A 9,417-nucleotide genomic window follows, 5' to 3' on the forward strand; every position below is an offset into this window, starting at 1 on the left:
ACCAAAGTGGCTTTTTGCACATGCACACAGACTGCACTGCTGCTGGCATACCAAGCATACATCTATGCTGTGCAGCGTGGTGAGATCTGAGATTAGTGGGTGCATGCTGGGACATGTGAAATTGTGGATTCCCAATGATTTTGCTGTTTGATGATGTGTTCTCGTGACACAGCAAATATTGCAGTTATTTCTGGCAGTGAAGCTCACAGGCAAGCAGAGCATATGATGTCTGTTCCAATGCAAATACCAGATTCTGAAGCATATGCCAAAGAGGTTACCCTGTCACAAATCCTAAGGGTTTATCTTGCTCGCTGTAAAAAAAAATCTATGGGTTTGAATTAATAAATCCTCCTCTTCTGGAAATTATACAGATGCTTCAATTTACATTACATTGTCTTCCCCCATGGTGCCTCTTTTGGCAGCTCATAAACCTACAATATCGAGAAATCTGTACCTGTCTGTGCCATCTGGTGTCTAAGGTAAATATTTTACTGTTTGAATTTCTCTGTTTGTCTGTACAAACAATGGTGCAGTTTTCTGGTGTTATCCTAAAAGGGACAGCATGTTTAACCAGGGAATATTACAAAAAAGCAAAATGAATCTAAAATGAATTGATGTAAAGTCAAAATAAAGGGGACAATTTTAGCTAATCAGAAGACCATCCCTTTCTAATTTCATTTTGCTGTAGTGCCTCTTGTTTTTTGTCACAGCTTATAACGTCTCCCCAGTGTGCCAGAGGCTTATGGGGGAGTCATTGTAGATTACTGCCTGGGTCAAACACTGAATGCAAATCAGGCCGAGGAACAGGCAAAGTGAATCACTGAAAAAAAAAAGAGAAAAGAATCAGGGTGCAGAAGATATCTAGAGAGGAAACAAACAAATTTTTTTTCATATTCTATAAATTTGTGAATGTCTAAATGTCAAGTGTGCATGTGTAGCCTTAAAAAAATAAAAAATATATATCTGAGCCAGTGTATTCTAATATTAATTAACTATTTTCAGAGACAGATAATTTACAGAACCGAATAGCTCATGCCAAATGTAAGCCAAGGGGAGAAATTCCACATGGTGAGCAAGAAATATCACTCGGCCTGGAAGTCACGCACAGTCGGCACTCTGGATGATCTTGTGCCCTGATGTGAAGCTAGTGGGAGGAAGGCCTTGCTCTCCAGCGAAGCTCCTCTAATGGCTTCCTCCTGGATTCCCTGCCCAAAGGGTTTCGGGCCCTGTTCCCTACCCAGGGCCACTTTAGGCTGTGGGACTTTGATAATAGCTGACAAATGAAAAACTCTGCTGACATCAAATGGAGTTATTTGTTTCCCTGCTCTTACACAGAAATGACAACAAAAGAAACATACTCTGCGTTCCACTGAATTTCATTATTCTGCAGCAAGTCTCCTGTAACTTAACCCACACTGACTAGCAATGCTGCCCCTTCAAGCACCTGCGTGTTTGTGTACAGTATGTGCATGTGAACATGCATGTGGGATGTTTGTGCGTACACATGCGCATGCATGTTTGTGTTAACAGGAGAATGTGTGAAAAGGTTTACTGTATGTGAATGTGTACAAATACTCCTGTTAAGTGCAAAGACAGGACTGGGCAGCTGCTCCAGGCACAGCTTTAGCAAAGACCTGCATTCTAAATAAGTTCTGTCAGATTACGCCAGCACACACTTAACACTTCATTCTTTAGGATGTTGGCTGAGTCTCCTCAGTTTATTACTGCTGAGAACTGAAGGCAAGGTAGAAGGTGAGGAACAGATAAAAGAGAAAGTTCATGACTCTCCCCTATTGTCATTTTATGTAAAATGAATATGATGAAATTTCTAGCCAAGAAAATACTCTTAGTAATGCACTGTATCTATGATTTTATTTTATTATTCTGACACAGCAAATGATTTGTATATAATCTAGGCGCGAATCACAGTTTTAACGTCTGTTTGTTTGTGTGTGCAAACAAAAGCTGATTTGATTATTTTTGGCACGTCGTTAGATGCAAATGTGACCAAGTGACCTCCACACGTATCTTGCATGCATTATCCCTACTGTTGCATGACATTTTCACTCATACACTCATGCCCTTGACTGCACATTATGACGACGCAGAACAAAACACAGATATTTAAGCTGACCCACATGCATAAATACCCCAGTCCCTCAAGTACGAACTGAAAATTGAGACAAACACATGAGACACGTACAGTGCTATGCTCTGGCAGACGTTTTGAAGGCCTGTTAAGATGCCGTATACTCTTTCTGACACACAGAAAATACACACAGAAAACTTTTATAGAAGCACTGTCGTATGCAAACAAGTTCATTCATTCCCTGTCCGTCTCACTGGCTTCCTTAAACAACACACACACATTCAGGCACACATGATGATTAAGAAGTCCGAGGGCCTTCAGGGCACACTTGGACTTGGGACTGCAGTGAATCATAGCTCTGATGTGGTGCATGCTTTCTATTCTGATCTGTCAGAGAGGTTTGGGAACTGTGCTCACTGATGAGTGAGCCTGACCAGACAGGGCCACAGCGGCCTGCCCGGTCTGTCCTTCCTCCTCCTCGGGCACCTTAGCTCTGCTCCCTCCCTGCCCTGAGCCAAACAGTGACAGGTAAGATGCACCGTGAGCACTCTGCACACTGTAGGGCTGAGAGACACAGCAGGGGTCAATGAGGTCAAGACAGAGCCAAACAGAGTGCCATCACCAGTGTTGCCTCACCAAGAAGCACACAAACAACAGAACCAGCTTCAGTTCAGCAGCACATAAGACATATGTTGACATTTGTGCCAAAAAATGTAAAGCTTTTCAGATTAAACACACTTATTTCCCCAATCAGTGCTTATTTTATGTATTGTATGTATTTTATTCTGAAATATATCCCACCATCTCCTTTCTTGAAGCACTGACAGAAGGTACAACAACCTTATTATTCATTCTAAAAATCCATGACAATAAATCATTTGTAAATGTATATAAATATATATAATGGTGTACCAGTGTGACTTATGTTTTTAGATTTGTTTACTTTCCTTTGTACATGATCACATAACGAATGAATTGAGGTTTAAAACAGAGCAGATTCAGTTTTCTCAATTATGAGCGAGTTCTGAATTCATAATTGATGCTCATTTGTCAACAAACACAGTAACACATCAGGTCTCGATCTAGAGTTCTAACTTAAACTTCAGACTCCAGGTTATGAGATTTTCCAAATTTAACAGTTCCAGTTTGTTTCATTGTAACTGGTTCCAAATGGAAATTGTGGACATGATGTACATCTGTGTTAGTGCAGTTATTATGAGCACTGAAAGCTCACGCATCATTTAGAGCACAGTTATGAGCCCCCTTATTTGGGTCCAGCTACTAATGTGTTCACGTGAAAAATGTTGTGGTAAAAACTGAAACTTTTACTTTTAAAATGCATGTCAGAACACGAGTTCCTGCATCTCATTAAAAGTTTGTGCTCCAGACTTCTTCTCTAAAGTCTGATTGTCTGACAAAGTACTGGTTCTTCACTGGCTTCAAGTCAAGTCTTAGGTGTCCAGGGAGGAGAGGAATCAGCAGCTTTACGTGTCACATACAGTCGTACTAAGACAACATAGTGAAATGGGAACCAAGTCCGGCAAGTCTTTTCCCCAGCTGGGAATCGAACCCAGGACCCCCTTTGTGTGAGGCAACAGCCCCTACTGAGCCATCGTTCTTATCATTTGTCATATGATATGTGAGAAACTGTCATCAGATTCACACAACAGTTTAACTGAAAAATTCATACCCTGAATTGAAAGTGCATCTACTGTTTACAATAATTCACTCACCGGTGAGTCACACAGTGCTAGACAGCTGAACAAGCATATCAGTTGCATAGTGAGTAAAACATTCCTGTAGTTCAGTCAGTTATTTTCTTAATGCACTAAATTCACTACATGCCTCTTCACATTGTGTCCAATCAAGACTAATCCTCACTGTGTCTGTGTGCAGTGCACTACCTTTGTATCTTTAGTTATTAATCATATATTAGCAAAAGTGGCGTGAATGCAATACCACAATCATGTTACAGTTACCACTATGTCATAGTCAAAATGTATTTGATTATTTATGGTTTATATTTTGGAAAAGCCTTCCTCAAAGTTAGTCGAAAGCTGTCCTTTTTATTTATTTATTTACTTATTTATTATTGTCATGTTCCAATAAATACTGTCTGAAAGGGGGAAATTCAAGGCAATATTCTATAAATAAGACCCCAGATGTGAACTTGGAACTATCAAGTAGTTCTGACAATATGAGGAGAGGCAAAGCATTGCGCTGGAGTGAAGTTCCTGTGGTCTGTCAAGCACATCCTCTGGCTGGACCTAATGTGGCGTGTGACACGTCACACCCTATCACTCTGCCTTACAGATGACCAGCCTCTTACGTATGCCGCGTGCACCACTGGATCCCAAACCAGACACTGTCAGGTGTGATAACAGTTTGAGCGCCAAACCCACTCTGAAGCCTTGCCCTCTCCCATTCCCCCACAATTCATTTGATGCCTCAGCCACACAGCTCACGATCTGCTACGCGCTACTGCAAGCATGTGCTGTGCCCTAAAGATGCTTTTATTCCTGGTTCACCTGCACATTCCCTACGGGCTGAGGGAAAGAGATAACCCCGCCGTTCTGCTCCCTCGGACCAGTGAACCACTCTCCATCACTGGGTGGTGGTGGTGGTGGTGGTGGGTGGGAGGGGGGGGTTACAGAGATAAGGACTGCTGCTGATCCCAGCTCCCAGCATCAGCTGAGGTTCACTGTGGGGATACTGGCATAGACAGAGACAATGGTGCGTGCTATACGTATAACCTACATGCACCAAATACAATTGATGCGACCCTATTAGATGATTGTACGCCACTGTACAATCTTGTACAGCTAACTTTACTCCCTCCTTCAAATGATCCATCCTCTCAAAACTGCACACTGAAGGCTCAGCTTTTTTTTTTTTCGGTTCTTTATTTTGTCATTTGCCCCCCCTCCCCTCAGTCCCAAAATGTGCTTCCTACATTTGGCATTGGAGGTAAATGTTCCCCCAGCACACACTCATTACTTCAATCCTCACAAGGCTGTGGATAGGCCTGACCACTCTGACAGCGTTTGATGCTCTCTTGCTCGTTCTCTTTCGCTGTGTCACCATTCCTTGCACTCAGTAGAGAGAAGGTTCTGCTCATTTTTAAATGCATTCATTTATTTGTCTTTTCAGTTAATTTGATCAAGGCTACGTGTGGGGTGGTACCTTTAGTCGCACAGGCAATCATTCTCTTTCACACACAGAAGTAAAAAAAAAGAGAATTATGGTGATGGTTTAATGGTTTCATCATAATTGCATCAGTGTTTTTTAAAAGGGTGTTTTTCCCAATGTAAAAGAGCTCCCCCCCCCATGGATAAAACATTAAAGCTAGATCAAGTTAAACATTTCTGTAGCTTTTCCATGAGGTGACACAATTTTCTTTTATTAATATCAGTCTCTGCCAGTCGCCTTCCTGATGTTTTTTCTCTGACTGAGTTAAAGTTGACTTCCCTGCATGTGTGCGTGTAAGGAAGCAAATTAGTGAATGCAAGCACATCAGAAAATTGAGGTGTAAGATTTTTCCGCCTCAAGCATCTTTGTTACATCTTGCCTAAGCTGGTCTAACCTGGTTGACTTCTTTCTTTTTCCTTTTTTTTGAACAGTGAAACCTCTGATCATTCCCCATTTGTTCTGTTTGGTTTTCAACATGAAGAGGAATGCCGAAGCAGATAATAATGCCGTCTACTGTAAAGTCTCTTGGTACTGAAGACTGATAAAACTATGTGATGGTGGAAGAGAAGAAAAATCAGCAAGGAGCAATTTTTCTGTGCTGGATTGTTCTCTTTGATCTGGAGTGCAGTGAAAGGAGGGCATTATGTAACGTCTTCAGCACACACATGGCCGACTGTGTGACTGCCAACCACATGGCGGGGGGAGTGGTAGTGGTAGTGATGTTGGCGGCGGTGGTGGTGGGGTGCTGTGGCAAAGGGGGAGAGGCAGGCAGACAGAGGAGAAGAAAGAGAAAGGGCCGTGGACGACAGCAGTAGATGGACGTGAGAGCAGGAAAATCGCTGCACATATTGGTGTTGGGCCACTTTCCTTATTAAGGCTGCTCAGTCAAGCAGCTGTAATGTGGGCCCTAACAAGCTTCATAATGAGACATGAAAATGCCCTTTAGTGATGGTTCAAACATTTATCTGCTGCTCAGTGCCCAAAACCCACTGTCTCAATAGACATCCTTTTATGTCTATTGTTAATAGAGGAAATTTGGATAATTATACGGGTTATTCCTGATCTCGTAGGGAAAATATGGTCTTTAGCGAACAGGAAATACTAGCCCCATCATTTGTATGTCCTAATTGGAAGCAATTCATTATCTTGAAGGAACAACAAAATGGCAGCACAGTAGTGCTATTGAGCAGCAGATGGCTGCATTTACAAATCAATCAATAATATATAAAAGTATGAAATTTAAGCCAACTGTATCAGTAGGAAATCGCTGGCCGTGTCAAGCACCATACGGCCGTATGGCAGGCCAAGTGTGCGCAACAAAACAGGTCAAGGATGGAGCTGAGACAGCATGCAACATAAAGGACAAATGTATTAATAGGAACCTGCCAAAACAATGTAGCATACACACCACACAAGAGGGCCTTATCAAGAAGGAGCTGTCTTAACTTATGGAAGAAGAAAGTGAGGAAAAGGCAAAGAGCGATTGCTAGAGTGTGTTGGTGGTGGTGTGCAGCTGAAAACTGATGCTGAGATGGCCTGACAGGGTCTGTTTCTGTTCATTGCAAGACTGTTATCCAGAGTGACCGTGTTGTCTTCCCTTCCCTCCACAAAGGTTATGCCATTGCCAGCAGTCCACATGACACAATGAATGAGCCACAACTGCTGAAGCCAGAGACGCTCATCAGGTCAGTCTTTAAGAACGTGCATTCCTGCACTCAATCCATACCGCATTCAACAGTCATTTGTGGGTAAATCAGGGTTGGTTCTAAGCATTTCCCCCCCTTGTTTGCGACTTATAGTGAGGCTGCGGCTGCATTTTAGAAATGACATGCTTGGTAATCGGGTGTGTTGGGCTGTCAGCTCAGGGTGCATGATCTTGCCAGCATGACTCAAGTCTGCCCGTGAGCTGCTTCCTGTGCCTGTGCATCTACTCCAGTTGCTTGTATGATCTATTTTAGATTCTTTTGCCCAAGGATGTGTGTGCACCCTCACAGCAGAGAGCCACAGAAATAAGAAAAAGAGGAGGGGGAATAGATAATGTTCAAATAATCTACAGGCAATCATGCAAATTCCCCAGACGTTATGCACTCGGGGATGCTGTGGAGAGGGGTGCAGCCTAGCATTCTATTCAGGCACAACAAATTTGGAATTATGCAAACGAAGATTGAGATCTCCATCAGCCATTTGTACAGGCTAACGTGTGTGCAATACGCGAGCCAGCATGTATGACATTGCAAGGGCCACTTTTCCAATTTACTCTGTAGTAAAATCATGCATAAACCCAATTGGATTAATCATAACTCCATACCGTGTCCAGTGTGCACAGTGTTGAGCTGTTTTCATTGGTTCGTTCCTATAATGTAGGCTCTCTGATAGAAAGCAAAATGGAGAGGACAGTGTTTAACATATGTGTGTCTTGACCGTGTCTGAAAGCGGCAGAGTCCATCCTGTTACAGCAATAACAGGAGGCAGCGACTGAGAAACCAGTCCTCCATCGCAAGCACAGATGTCATGCTCCTTGTGGCCTTCACACACTGAAGGGGCCAAGCCGAATTTGGCGTGACCCTGATGTGTCATCTTGATTTAGACACAAGTTCCACGTCGGTCACCAACGTGGCCCGATATGTGTGTGCGTGTGGATCTGCGACTGGTTTTCGCAAGTAGGAAAAATGTGGCGCTCTACTCCATAATCCCACAAGAGCAGGCTTCCTTGGAAGGCATGGTGCAGCAGAAGCAGGGGCATTGTGGTTGGTGAATGCCTGGGTCTAATCTCGTGGAGGCAGTGGTCTGTTGAAGGGGGCTTTTGAGCAGATTTGAGCCTGAGGGGTGAGAGCAACAACAACAACCAAAAAGAAAAAAAACCCATCCTTTTCTAGTTTAAAGATTTCCTTTATGAATGACGCTCAGCAAATTAAAATTAGCTAAACTGAAGTGGAGGTATTATTCATTTACATTTTCATTCAGCTTTTAAGGACTCTATTTATAGTATAAAATATAACTACAGATGTGTTAATCCTCCTCAGTGTTTCCTATACATAAGTACATCTACAATTTCAAAGAGGATCAATTAGAGCGAAGGTCTGGGATCTGGAGCCATGTTGGGTAAAATTTACATTGCATTCCACACTCAGCATGAAAGTCTTGTCATCTATCGACCCTTTTTACATGCAAAGTACGTTTACACATTACTAAAAGGCACGCTGAACAAATGCTGCACCTATATCAATCTTCCCAGAGTGATGACGCTCACGTCTTTGTTTGATCTCCAGGGACTGGAGAATTTGATGGGGGGGACCTGTAGAGTGGTTTAACACCGCCACCTGCTGGTTCGGATAGAGAAGACAGCCAATACTGCATGCAACTACAGCCTATAGTCTCACAAGAATTCTAAGTTGTATTTATCCCATTTCCATTATAGCAGCATGGAGGCTACAGCCTTTCTAGGTCGGCACTCAAGTCTAGATCAAGCAGTTTTCTTCACTGGTTAAATCTGCCCTTTTCTCACTTTAAAACTAATGGATTTTCCCAGCAGCAGTTACTCAGTCTTTTGTTACCATGACACCAAAATCAACCAAACAACATAGATGGCCAAAGACGCCAGCTGTTTGTCTAGAACATGATGACTCGGCCGTTGAATTTATCACACACAATCTAAGCAGAGACAGGCAGACTTTAAATGAGCTGTTTTTAGTCTTCACTGGAAAAAACGTGTTAAACACAAGAACGTCCAAAAATGCTGCATGTGGCACAAAGACCTACGGATAGAGACACAGGACAAGAGAAAGTGAGCGAGGGAAAGTTTACTATGCCAGATATTCCAGCAGTACAGAGCAATAGTTAGGAAAGCATTCATGGATACACTGCAATCACTACAGGTGTACAGCAAGAGGACACTTGCCTAGTCCTCATCCCTCTGAGCAAAAACAGGTCTGGCTAATTAGTTGATAAATCACTTAACTGTGTAGCTCAGGGAGCATTTGCTCAATAACAATAAAAAGTGAGCCATGACTCCTGATTGCTGAGTTCAAACAGGGGTGCTCTAATCAGCGTCACCACCTTGTTATTGACTCAAGTGTCTTTAAAGCAGAAGCTGCAGCAAAGATGTTGATGTAGGGTTTTACAGTTTACCAGTACGGCAG

This window comes from Scatophagus argus, chromosome 8 (assembly GCF_020382885.2).
Source record: "Scatophagus argus isolate fScaArg1 chromosome 8, fScaArg1.pri, whole genome shotgun sequence".
Taxonomy (NCBI): Eukaryota; Metazoa; Chordata; class Actinopteri; family Scatophagidae; genus Scatophagus; species Scatophagus argus.